Genomic DNA, 13,248 nt, shown 5'->3' with positions numbered 1-13,248 from the left:
TAGAATGCATGTGATACTTGCATGGGCTCATCCTGGATCAGATGGAAGATGCATTAAGGAGGCTCTAACATCTAGTACTAGTATTTTCTCTTCTCTGACTTGAGGAATTTCACCATTATTTGGATTACTTTACATAGACGAAGTTATATATCCCTTAAATACAATAGTGTGCTAAGTGTATGCATTTAGGATATAGTTTGGAAATGCACACGGACCTTCTCTGCATAAAAAGGAGTCAAACTTACAAATATACAATTATCTGTGTGCAAAATGAAGACGTTGATAGGAGGACGACTAAATTAATTTTAGTAGACAAGGAAAAAAATGTAATTGGGTGAGTGGTTTTATCAGCCCTCATCTCGTTCCTAGAACCAGCTGGATAATCCGGTTCTTCCGTCTGAATTAGGTTTGCTGTTCCCCTCCTCCTTCCACCACACCCAGGAGTTGAGGTGGCGTGAGGGGGGGGGGGGGTTGCATCTCTTAGCAACAGCGCAGAAAGAGTGTTTCCACTTTAAATTAATTAATATGCTACCTCAACCCAGTGCTTCTCCTGTTACCAGTTAATTCTGAATATGTTTTGCTGACGTGGTAGAGAAAGCACAGATTCTATTGCAAGAGCAGGATGGGAGGGATGCTCGCTGCACTCACGGGAAATCTGCTTAGTATATGCGGCTGGAGACTGTTTCTTTGGTGAGAGAGCTAACAGACTAAGGGGAGTTTGGCCTCATTAATGCCATTTGTTTTTTAAAAATGAGGTGTAAAAAAATACCACCTCCTGTCTCCTCTGTCCTTTCAGAAGGGGAAGGAGATCTTTGACCCTTACTATCTTGTCTTGATTCTTGAAAGCTTTATGTATGCTTTAGTTCCTTAACATTTTATTTGCATGAACACGTTCTAAATTCAATCCAAAGGTGAAGGGACCTAGGACCTGGCTGCAACCTAGTATTGAGGAGCAGGATTTTCAAAGGGTTATGATGAGCCTGGGAACAGTAAAGAATGACCTTGAGAAATTTTGGTGTCATTTTGAAGTGACAACTTCTAGAGTAAGCACAGAGCTGAGACAATTGAGCTGTAAAGACAAGGCTGGGGCAGCCCGGGGTGGCTCAGAGGTTTAGCGCCGCCTTCAGCCCAGGGCGTGATCCTGGAGACCCAGGATCGAGTCCCACGTTGGGCTCCCTGCGTGGAGTCTGCTTCTCCCTCTGTCTTTTGTCTCTGCCTCTCTCTCTGTGTGTGTCTGTCATGAATAAATAAAATCTAAAAAAAAAAAAAAAAACCCTTTCTTTTTCCGTGTAAGTTTAGAAATGTTCATAATAAAAAGTATTTAGGAAAAAAAAAAAAAAGACAAGGCTGCCATTAGAATGGAGCCAGTGGGTGCAAACAGGCACTTGTGTATGGTTTAGTTTATTCGGAGTATTCTCTGTGGCAAATTACCCCCAGACACACCCAGAGACAACCTAAGCTCTGCTTTAGTCTTATTTGGGACTATTCAGCCAATCGGGTAGTTTATCACCACCTCCCCTCGCCCACCCAAACCTAGTTACTTTTATTTGTAAAACGTCTGAAATCCAGAACATCAACGTTCCAGAAAAACAAAATGACACAGAAGTTCTTGAGAAGCTAAGTGAGCCCACGGAACCTTTAAAATGATTGCTGTGGAATCAAGTATTAAGGTCATGGAGACCCAGTTGTCCTGCAGAAGAACATTTCTGTGAAAAAAATTCTGTTGAGAGATGCCAGGGGCACAGTAATGGAAGTGGAGAGCCCCTGGGGCCAGATCAGCTGGCTGGTGGGAGTGGAAATCCCTTGTGGGGGTGAGGGGGCGATGGGGGGACATCAGAAAAGGAGGGCCACGGGGTTGGGAGGCAGGGCCTCTTACCTTCAAAGGGTTTCCATTAGCCCCTGGGCTCGGTGAAAAGGAGTCCCACAGTAAATGAGCAGGGTCTACTTGGGACTGGGGAGAAGAGGGCCGCATAGGCTTGCTTTCCTTGGGCAAACACATCTTTCAAAAGTCTGAGCGTCATAACCAGAGCGGAGTAACTGCTTCCAGTAGGTCAGGTACCATTTGAACCATTTTACATTCCACTGGGTCTCACAGCACACGTGAAACTGCCGTTTCTGTCCATCAGAGCTGGTCAGACAGTCTCACTTGGACACGGTTCGCCAGCACTTTACAGATTCGACAGGCCTGGTAACACCTTGCGCCGTGTCCCCACGCCGGTGAGCAGCTCTACAGCTGCAGCGCTCTCACAAGGACAGATGTGCACTCGGGCAAAATGGATATTGTTGCCATCAATGACCCCTTCATTGACCTCAGCTACATGGTGTACATGTTCCAGTGTGATTCTACCCACAGCAAATCCCACGGCAAGGTCAAGGCTGGGAACGGGAGACTTGTCATCAACGGGAAGTCCATCGCCATCTTCCAGGAGCGAGATCCCGCCAACATCAAATGGGGTGATGGTGGTGCTCAGTATGTTGTGGAGTCCACTGGGGTCTTCACCACCATGGAGATGGCTGGAGCTCACTTGAAGGGCGGGGCCAAGAGGGTCATCATCTCTGCTCCTTCTGCCGATGCCCCCATGTTTGTGATGGGCATGAACCACGAGAAGTATGAGAACTCCCCCAAGATTGTCAGCAATGCCTCCTGCACCACCCTGCTTGGCTCCTCTAGCCAAAGTCATCCATGACCACTTCGGCATCGTGGAAGGCCTCATGACCACTGTCCATGCCATCACTGCCACCCAGAAGACCGTGGACGGCCCCTCTGGGAAGCTGTGGTGTGAGGGCTGAGGGGCTGCCCAGAACATCAGCCCTGCTTCCACTGGCGCCGCCGGGGCTGTGGGCAAGGTCATCCCTGAGTTGAACGGGAAGCTCACTGGCATGGCCTTCCGTGTCCCCACCCCCAACGTGTCAGTTGTGGGTCTGACCTGCTACCTGGAGAAAGCTGCCAAATATGACAACATCCAGAAGGTGGTGAAGCAGGCATCGGAGGGTCCCCTCAAGGGTATCCTGGGCTACACTGAGGACCAGGTTGTCTCCTGTGACTTCAACAGTGACACCCACTCTTCCACCTTCGATGCCGGGGCTGGCATTGCCCTCAGTGACCACTTCGTCCAGCTCATTTCCTGGTATGACAATGAATTCGGCTACAGCAACCGGGTGGTGGACCTCATGGTCCACATGGCTTCCTGGACCACCAGCCCCAGTGAGAGCAAGAGGAAGAGTGCAGCCCGGGTGGCTCAGTGGTTTAGTGCCACCTTCAGCCCAGAGTGTGATCCTGGAGACCCGGGATCAAGTCCCACGTCGGGCTCCCTGCATGGAGCCTCCTTCTCCCTCTGCTGTGTCTCTGCCTCTCTCTCTCTCTCTCTCTGTCTTTCATGAATAAAATTTAAAATATCTAAAAAAAAAAAAAAAAAAAAAAAAAAAAAGAACAAGAGGAAGAGAGAGGCCCTCAGCTGCTGGCAAGTCCCTGCCCCAACTTAATCCCAACACACTGAGAATCTCCTGACCTCCAATTTACATCCCAGACCCCTGGGAAGGGCAGGGGCTTGGGGAGCCCTACCTTGTCAAGTACCATCAATAAAGTATACTATAACCACCCCCCCCAAATCTAAAGGGTGTGCATGCAGGTGTGTGCAGCTGTGTGTGCATAGGAGGAGGGCAATAAGGGCTGTGACTCGTGAGTGGCCTTACATATGGTGGTAGCATTTTTCTTTTATCGTATCTAGAAGAGCTGGAGTCAGGTGTTCATTCTTTTTTTTAATATTTTATTTATTCATTCATGACGGACATAGAGAGAGAGAGGGGGGCAGAGACAGAGGTGGAAGGAGAAGCAGACTCCATGCTGGGAGTCCGACGTGGGACCTGATCGTGGGACTCCAGGATCACACCCCGGGCCAAAGGCAGGTGCTAAACTGCTGAGCCACCCAGGGATCCCCGGGTTCATTCTTTTTAACGCACAGTCCCCGTCATAAACTCCGTAGGCGTCACTGTGGGCATAGCATGGACCCATGCAGCAGAATGACAGCTCGGGATTCGTCATTAGATAAATAACATCTATTTATCATCAAGCCTTAATTAATAGGTACTCAACTGGCCAGCACTCTAGGCTTCTGCGTCCCCTTCCTCTTCGCTCCCTGCCAGCTCCCACGTACGAGGAAGGGGGAATGACGAGCAACCACTAATATTAGTTTTAAAGGCCATTTCCACCTGGAGGAGCAAGTGCGTGCGGAGTTCCCGGCCTCTGCCGGTCAGGCCCGACTCCTCTGCCAATCCTGTCTTCTGACCTGTCTGTCGCCAACCTCCGCTGCTGTTCTGACCTGCAGCTTCACGTGATCTGACCTGTGACTGTCCCTTAACTCTGGCCCCACCAGCCCGCCAGGAAGTCCAGGCTGGTCCCCCCTGTTCCTGGTGGCCCTGGGATCCCGGTGTGCCCCTTTCCTCCAGCGACTCCTGTCTGGTGACACGGACCTGTAGGCAACTTGTCCTTTCTCAGAAATGACTAGAAGAAACATGAGAAATGATTTCTACGGAAGGAAGCCAGACTGTGCAAGGATGTCTTCAATCTTAAAGAGAGTTCCTTCTATTTTAGAATCTCAGAACACCCCAATCAATACTGAAAACACCCAAAGCTGGCCAGCTTTGCACAAGTGCCCCCGATAATCCGGTGCTCTCCAAACGTTAAATGCGAGAGGTGGTGTCGTGCTGCATGCTTCTGGTGGATCATCCCCATTTCCATTCACAGGAAACTCCTCTTCACCTTAAATCCAAGCTTTTAAAAATTCAGATTGCACCTGAAGGGAGTTTTGCATTACATTTTTATGAGAAAGTCACATACCAGACAGGCTGTTACAAGGAATTTCTTCCCAAAAGCAACTTTCAGACTCTGAGGTCGTGTCCATTTCCTTCAACTCCTGTACGGGGACAAGAAACCTTATACGAAGACTCTGAGACGTGGGAAAATCTGGAAAGGGTGTTTTGAATCATCAAAGTAGGAGCTGTTCATATTATCACCAGCATCAGTCTTTACACATGGTTAGGTCACGTATGAACTCTACTAATCTGACTACTTCCCAGCAATTTCTGATAATTGAGAGGTTTAATCCAAAAAACCAAAAAATTCCACTGAATTCCTCCTTCTGCCTTTTCCAACAACTCAGATTATTCTCCTCACACTTGAAGGATCTGCTCTTCCGCTTTTGAACTTTCCTCACATGTCACCTAGATGATACAAATCTGGAATTACACAACAGGAAGAGCACCTTGATGAGAAACCCAACCCATTGCCAAACCGCTTGCAGGAGACCATCAGCAAAGCTGACATTTGCTCTCCGTCTTGTCTTCCCTTCACCATCTGGGGAGGGGAGGCTCCCGGCACCTGCAGCACCTGCTCCAGGTCCTCACAGCCCTTCCCTCGCCCCGCCCTCCCCACTGTGGTCCTGTCTGGTCCTGTCATCCGACTTCAGACCCAGTTCCTCTAGTAGCAGAGACTGCGATCGAGGCTGCAGGTGGCGTGGTGACCCTCAGTCATCCGCTGGCCTGCTTCTCCCGGGATCTTTCCCTTATACTTCTGCTTGTCTCCCTAAATTGTCAGTGAGGTTCATGCTCCTGCAGTTATCAGAGCAGGGGAGGGAGCTGGCAGGTGGCGGCTGTTTGGAGTCAAGGCATGCCTTCCTGGGGGAGAGGCTTCTGTTTTCTGAGAATCCTGCTCCTCCCCCCCCCCCACCACCTCCTTTGTCCGGTGTCTGGTGGACACTACACCTCCTGTAGGAATTGATTCCGGCCTCGCCTCCTATATCCCACCCAGGGGACTCTCTCTTCTGGGTTCCTCATTTCCCCACACCACTCATCTCCCCTCACATGCTGTTGCATATTGGTTGGTCTGCCTGCATGCATCTTTATGAATGGCTTTGCATGGTTGTGATTGGTTCTTCTCTAGCCCTGCTCATTTCAAGGCTTTTGGAAGAGCAGGCATGTAAGGCCTGTCTTGGGTGATGGCAACAAACAAACGCTGAAGCACTTTTGGGAGCCTCACTACAGTATTCATTATTATTGGTGCATCCTTGGAAACTTTCGACTGTCACTTGGGTTATTCTGATCGATGTTTACAAGTCCATTCCTCCCATGCCTTTAAGATACAACTCCTTTTCCCAGTGCCGTTATTTCCATCCTAACTAGTGGCACTGCCAGTTGTTGCTTTTGTCATATTGCTGTCCTTGGTCTCTCAGTGTTCCCAGGAATCCCTCCACTTTCTCTCAGCCTCCCAAAATGAGGGAGAGAACTATATTGCCCTGCGCTTCTTGAGCACTAGAAGCATCCCATGGGTGACTTTCAGAATGTGGTCTCCATAAATCTCCATGATAATTTGTATGGAGTTAATTTCCTTTTATCAACAATGAATCACAGTAGGTTAAGAGACTTGCTGCCCAGCAATTCGTGGTCCTAAGTCATTGCTCTTTCCTCCAGACCAGTAGTTCTCAAAGTGTGTACTCCAGACCAGTGGCATCAGCAGCACCTGAGAACTTGCTAGTAATGCTAATTCTCAGAACCTGCTCCAGACCTATGGAATCAGAAACACTGGCAGTGGGGCCCAGGGTTTCGATGCGTCCTCCATGTATTCTGATGCATGTTTAGGTTTGAGAGCTGCTTCCTGAGGGCAGTGAGTCTCCACACTGGCTGTATATTAGGTTAGTGATGAGTTTTATTTTATTTATTTATTATTATTATTTTATAGTGATGAGTTTTAAAAAAAAGTAATGATGAGGCCCTGCCTCCAGACCAATTAGCTCAGAATCTTCAGAGGCTCAGACTTCAGTATCATTAAAAAAAAAAAAAAATCCCAAGGGAGTATAATGTGCTACTAGACTTAAGACCCATGGCTCTGGATGATGCAGAGTCTCTGTTGCCTATGAATTCTTTCTTACTCCTCAAGAAGCATCCCCAGGAGAGGTATGACACGAACCTAGTCAAGACACAAATGTTCATTTGAATTGTGGAATGCTATGACCTCTTACTCTGTGTTCAGACAAAAACTATCCAGTAGATCTAAAACCCAGGAGATAGAAAATTAATACAGCTAATCCACAAATACACGCATGCCTATAGAGATGCATACTTTATCCAACAAGCAGTGTAATATTCATAGGAACTTGCACGTTTAGGTTTTAGACTCAATGCACACTTACTACATGCTTAATATTGCTAGGCGTTGTGCTAGCTGCTTCATATTCACGGTTTCATTGACAGTATTAGCTAAATCCTCCCCGTAGAAAAGCATAAACCACCTACATGAGGTAGTTGTATATAGGTGTTCGGTTTGTGCCCCCTTCAATTCTCAGTGAAAATTGGCTCTGATACAGGAAAGGATCCTAGCTGTGGTCACTCACATCACTTGAATCATAACAACAAAAGGATTTTGCAGGCCCTTTCCCCAAGCTGAGGGACTTTTTTTTTTTCCCCCTCAAACAGAGGCAATTAGCTATTTCTGAGGTAAACCAGTTTGGATTCTCATGTACAGAATAAGTGGTACACAGCGTTGAGGGGAGAAAAGACAGGGGAAAAATAAGTCACTTCAAATGGAGTTCATTTCATATTTTACAAAGAACTTTCTTATACATTCCTATTTGGTCATATACCTTCTCGTGGAACTACAGAGTTTTCACCTACAACCTTCATTGCTGGCTATTGTCCCCTTTATAACCAAGATTAAACTGAGGCTCACAGTGTCTAAGTCACCTACGGTGACAAAAGTGAGCAAGGCATGGGATTGCTGAGGCCAGGGTCTTTTTTTATTGATTTTTAATTTTTTTTGGCCATGCTTAAAGATGGGGCTAGTGACAGCCAGCTTTATGCAGAGGGAAGCATTATCTTTCAATTATACTTGGAGGCACTGAAAATTACTAAACTACTGCCCTTAAAAAGCAAATATGCTGCCTATGCTGCTAATGCGCATCCAAGGCAAAGTTTATTCATTTGGAAAGATCCAGCATCAAATGTTACTATAAATAACCTCATTATCTGTAATAGAAACTCATCTGTCACCATTCTAATTACAATGTGACTTAAAGAAGTCAGTATTTAACAAAGGCATTTGTAACATTTGGTGATTGTAATAATGGCTTTGAAGTTCCAGTGAAAAGTCACTTTTCCAAATTTCTTCTCATTTACGTATCTTTCACTCCCCATTATTCTCAGGCTCTAAATAAAATGATTGATATTGTTTCACAAACTGTTTTAAAAATATGTAATAATGGTGACAGATACTCCATGAGACTGGAAAAAGAACAGCACAAGGAAAAAAGAAAAATCACTCTATGCTCTGCCTTCAGAGACAGAAAGTCACTGCTACCATTTTGGTATGCATTTTCTGGGTGTAAATATTCTTACTTACTTAACACTATAATCTATACACTGTTTTATCCACTTTTACACTTAACATATTAGGATTATCTCCTCTCTGAGGTTCATATTTTACAATTTCATCTGGTCACACGGTACTTCATCTTATGTCATTTCCATTATTTACTCACAAATTTCCCACTGCTAGTATTTACTATTTAAACATTTTCATTTTTTTAATGAGCAACACTGAGTTTAACATCCCTGCACATCAGTTCCTGTACAACTGTCTTATTTAGGAAAAATCCCCAAAAGTGGATTTGCTGGGTCAAAAGCTTTGTAAAAAATTTAGGAATAGGTTTTATTGATCCTACTCCAGACAATTACCAACGTACACTCCCACCAGAAGTGGCTTTTGCTTTGCATCCTCACCAAGCCTAGAATTAAAATGATGCCTTGGCCAACTGATCGTTGGAAAATTATACTGTGTAAATGTGAACTTCTTTGTCATTGCTTATTTTCAGTGACCATTTTGACTTCAGTAGTATTCAAGGGGAATAAGCCTGAAATTCAGCCAAAAATATTCTAGCTCCCCCTGGTAGCATCGGGTGCTCTATACTATCTTGACTGATAAGTTCTTCCTTAAGCTTGCAATACAAGAACCTGGCCAATCTCGTAAAAGATTACATTTATCTCAAGGTAACATGACAGACTATTGTGTGTGCTTGTGTGTCTGTTAGTAACCACACTCGTCAGGGAGCATTAGCTCCTTTCCTTAACCCTTCTTCAGAGTTCATCAGCTCTGATAAGAAACTATTTGTCAAAATGAAATGCCATTTTTGAGAATACAACTGTACATGTACCAATGGCCTGCCACAAAATGTAGTTTTTAAAAATGAGCAATCCAACTTCACTTAATGAGTAAATGCTCATTAAAACATGAGACCACCTCTATAGCAATCCCAGACAGACACTTCTAACCACTGGTTAATTCACTGTAGTGCAAAAGATAGAAAAGCATTTAATGGAAGGTACATATAACCCTCATTTACAATGCAGGAGTAATTTTGGATCCGTGTTCCAGAGTCTATGTTAATTTCCTAAAAATTGCTAGGGTTGATATTAATAGCCTAGTAGATGTGCTAGAAAGAAGCAAAATTGAAATGGGTTATTGCAATTGTAAAATAAATAAAGGGGGGGGGGTGCTGAGTTATCTTACAAGGTATGATCTAACTCACTGTGCCCAAGCAGAAGGGACATGGGGGCTCTGTAAAATCTGAAAAAGTATATTAAGAAGGGGTTGGAAAAATCTTCTGGGGGAGTGAAACTGCATGAAATCCCCACATTGTTGGCATTGCCCTCAGCTTTCTTGCTGGGGTGGTGGACATGTCAGCAATGCAGGTCAATCCATCAATGTCAACACTAAGGAAGGAGCAAGGTGTTCACACAAGCTGATGAGACTCACCACCCAGGCTGAGCTCCATTGGAAAGCAGGGAGCATTCTACCTAAAGGAAGGCTATTCTCTGGACCTAGAAATTCACTCTTTGACTCCAGAGACAGTATCCTACAGATTGTTCTAAGCTTGGTAACTCCATCAATAATGTTTCTTCAGATCCTTGGGTGATCAACATGAAAATGCTGGTTACCAATGGCTGCACCATATTGCCTTTAGGTTTGCAAGCTGTTTTTTCTGTTCATTTGAGTGAACCATGGATTCTTGTTTTCTTACAATCTCAATCTCAGAACAAATTGAGAGGCATGTGTTTCTTTTCAAAGAAAGTGTTTCTTTTCTTTTTCAAAGAACTAAGTGGAATTCTTCAGTCTCTGAAAATGTAATCTCCAGGATCTTTTTCACACTTAATGCAATGCTACATTTTTCTGTATTAGTAGTAAAGGCTAAAAAATGTCCTGAGATTACCTGAGAGCTTAGTGTGAGCATAAGCCAATTTTATACATTTGTAGAATCTAGCTTTAAAATTGCTGAGTTAGGGAATGTTAATGATTAATAATTTCCCAATCTAAAATTTAAATTTGTTGGTGCTGTCAACAGAACCCCATGACTTGCTTCTAATCAACAGAATATGGCAAAGTAATGGGAAGTCACCTCTTTCATTATGTTACCTTATAGAAGACTTTCTAGCAGACATACTCTAGGGTCTCTTCCTTCATTTCTGGTTTTGAAAAAGCAAGCTTCCAAGGCTCCCACAATCACAAGAAAATGAATTCTGCAAACAACTATAGAGAGTTGGAGGTGGATCCTTCCCCAGTCAAGCTAGCAGATGAGACCCCAGCCCTGGCTGACACTTTGCAGCCTTTTGGAGAAACCAGTAAGACCATGCCCAGACTCTTGACCCACAGAAACTGAGATATAATAAATGCATGTTGTTTTAAGCTTCTAATTGTGTGGTAATTTGTTATGCAGCAGTAAAAGAAATTACTGATTTTGGTACTAGATGTGCAGCACTGCTGTCATAAATACCCAAGTATGTGGGAGTGGTTTTGGAACCCCCACGTAACAGCAGGTGCAGGCTGGAAAAATTATGAGTATAACAGAAGGAAAAGAAAGCTGAAAATGTATAACTTCTCTGATAATATATAATTTTATACAAATGAATAAGCACTTAATGCTGGGGAGAGAGAAACATGAAGACACTAGGTTTAGATTAAAACTGTGAATATGAAAAAAACTGAATATGGACAGCATAGTGACTATAGTTAACACAATATTGCATATTTGACAGTTGCTACAACAGTAAAATCTTAAAAGTTCACATCACAAGAAAAAAATTCTGTCACTATGTACAGTGATGGATGTTAACTACTTACATTTCACAATATATATAAACACTGAATCATTAGGCTGTATACCTGAAACCAACATGTTATATGTCATTTATACTTCAATAAAAAAAAAGTGCACATGGGTACAACTTGATGGATATAAACTAAACAGATTGGGTACAGTCACCCTTGGGAGACTCCTGACCATTTTCATATCAAAAAAGTGTTAATTTTTCTCCATTTTAAAAAATTCTGAAATTAAAAATATTTAATTCCAGTATAGTTAACATAGAGTGTTAGTTTCAGCTGTACAATATAGTGATTCCACAATTCTATACATTACTCAGTGCTCATCATGTTACGTGAACTCTTAATCCACTTCACCTATTTCACCCTTCCCCTCACCCATCTCCCTTCTGGTAACCACCATTTTAGTTTGTTCTCAATAGTTAAGAGTCTGTTTTTTTTTGGTTTCTTTTTTTGTTAATTTCTTAAATTCCAAACATGCATGATGTTTGGAATCATACGGTATTTTTCTCTGATTTATTTCACTTAGCATTCTACTCTCTAACTCCATCTATGTTGCTGCAAATGGCAAGAATTCATTCTTTTTTTTATGGCTGAGTATTGTTTTATTATATGTTATATTCCATTACATATAATTCCAATATATTCAATATATACATATGCACACATACCACATATTTATCCATTCATCTATCAATGGATACTTGGGCTGATTCCATAATTTGGCTATTACAAGTAATCCTGCAATAATCATAGAGGTGCATATATACTTTCAAATTAGTGTTTTTGTATTTTTGGGTAAATATCCAGTAATGTGATTACTGAGTCATAGGGTAGTTCTAATTTTAATTTTTTTGAGGACACTCCACACTGTTTTCCACAGTGGCTGCCCCAGTTTGCATTCCCACCAAGTGCATGAGGGCTCCTTTTTCTCCATATTCTTGCCAATACCTGTTGTTTCTTGTGTTGTTTCAGCCATTCTGACAGGTGTGCGGTAATATCTCATTGTAGTTTTGATTTGCATTTCCCTAATGATGAGTGATGTTGAACATCTTTTCATGTGTCTGTTGGCCATCTGTTTTTCTTATTTATTTATTTATTTATTTATTTATTTATTTATTTATTTATTTATTTATGATAGAAAGAGAGAGAGAGAGAGAGAGGCAGAGACACAGGCAGAGGGAGAAGCAGGCTCCATGCAGGGAGCCCGATGCGGGACTCGATCCCGGGACTCCAGGATCGCATCCCGGGCTGAAGGCAGGTGCTAAACTGCTGAGCCACCCAGGGATCCCCTCATCTGTAAGTCTTTAGAGAAGTGTCTGTTTGTATCTTCTGCCCATTTTTAAATTGGACTTTTGGGGGTTTTTTGGGTGTTGATTTGTATCATTTCTTTACATATTTCAAATACTAGGCCTTTTTCAGTTATGTCATTTAAAATATCTTCTCCCCATGAGTAGGTTGTGTTTTGGTTTTATTGATGGTTTCTTTCCCTATGCAGCTTTTTATTTTGACGTAGTCCCAATAGTTATTTTTGCTTTTTTGTTTCTCTTGCCTTAGGAGACATATCTAGAAAAATGTTGCTACAGCCGATGTCAGAGAGATTACTGCCTGTGCTCTCTTTTGGGTTTTTATGGTTTCCCACATTTAGGTCTTTAATCCATTTTGAGTTTATTTTTGTTCATGGTCTCAACACATTTTTTTTTTTTGATTGGCTTCAAACACAAAATGATTCTTCAGTACCTAAAATGAATATATAGTACTGATAGAACAGCAGATAACTTCTTCACAGATAAATGATAAGAATTTGTTCCCCCTACTGAGACCAAGATGTATGGTGAAATCTAATAAGTCTCTGGAAAAAAATTTGTTTTTAAAATTAAGAGTTAAAAAAAATCACAAGTTAGGTAAAGTGTGACATGGTGAATGCCAACAAGTGCATTTAGGTGTCAGATTGGCCTGAAGGAGTTTGATGTCGATGAGCTGTGGGAACACACTGCATGGGTCCTTGTAGAATGCACAGGCTAATCTGTTCAGCTACGGAGCTGATGTGTGAGAGAGAGGTGTCTCTCTGGAAGATTAAAAGCACCCAGAAACACTGGGTT

General features: G+C 43.0%; 1 protein-coding gene and 1 pseudogene across 1 annotated transcript in view; one reads left to right on the top strand and one right to left on the bottom strand.

Moving 5' to 3' along the window:
* The window catches only part of EPB41L3 (erythrocyte membrane protein band 4.1 like 3), a 268,058-nt gene that overhangs the window by 27,846 nt on the left and 226,964 nt on the right, over window positions 1-13,248 (bottom strand). The gene's annotated exons all lie outside the window — the stretch shown is intronic.
* LOC144315304 (glyceraldehyde-3-phosphate dehydrogenase pseudogene) lies at window positions 2,250-5,480 on the top strand (annotated as a pseudogene).

Source organism: Canis aureus, chromosome 6, assembly GCF_053574225.1.
Source record: "Canis aureus isolate CA01 chromosome 6, VMU_Caureus_v.1.0, whole genome shotgun sequence".
NCBI classification, from domain to species: Eukaryota; Metazoa; Chordata; class Mammalia; order Carnivora; family Canidae; genus Canis; species Canis aureus.
This window is presented reverse-complemented; position numbering and strand designations above follow the sequence as displayed.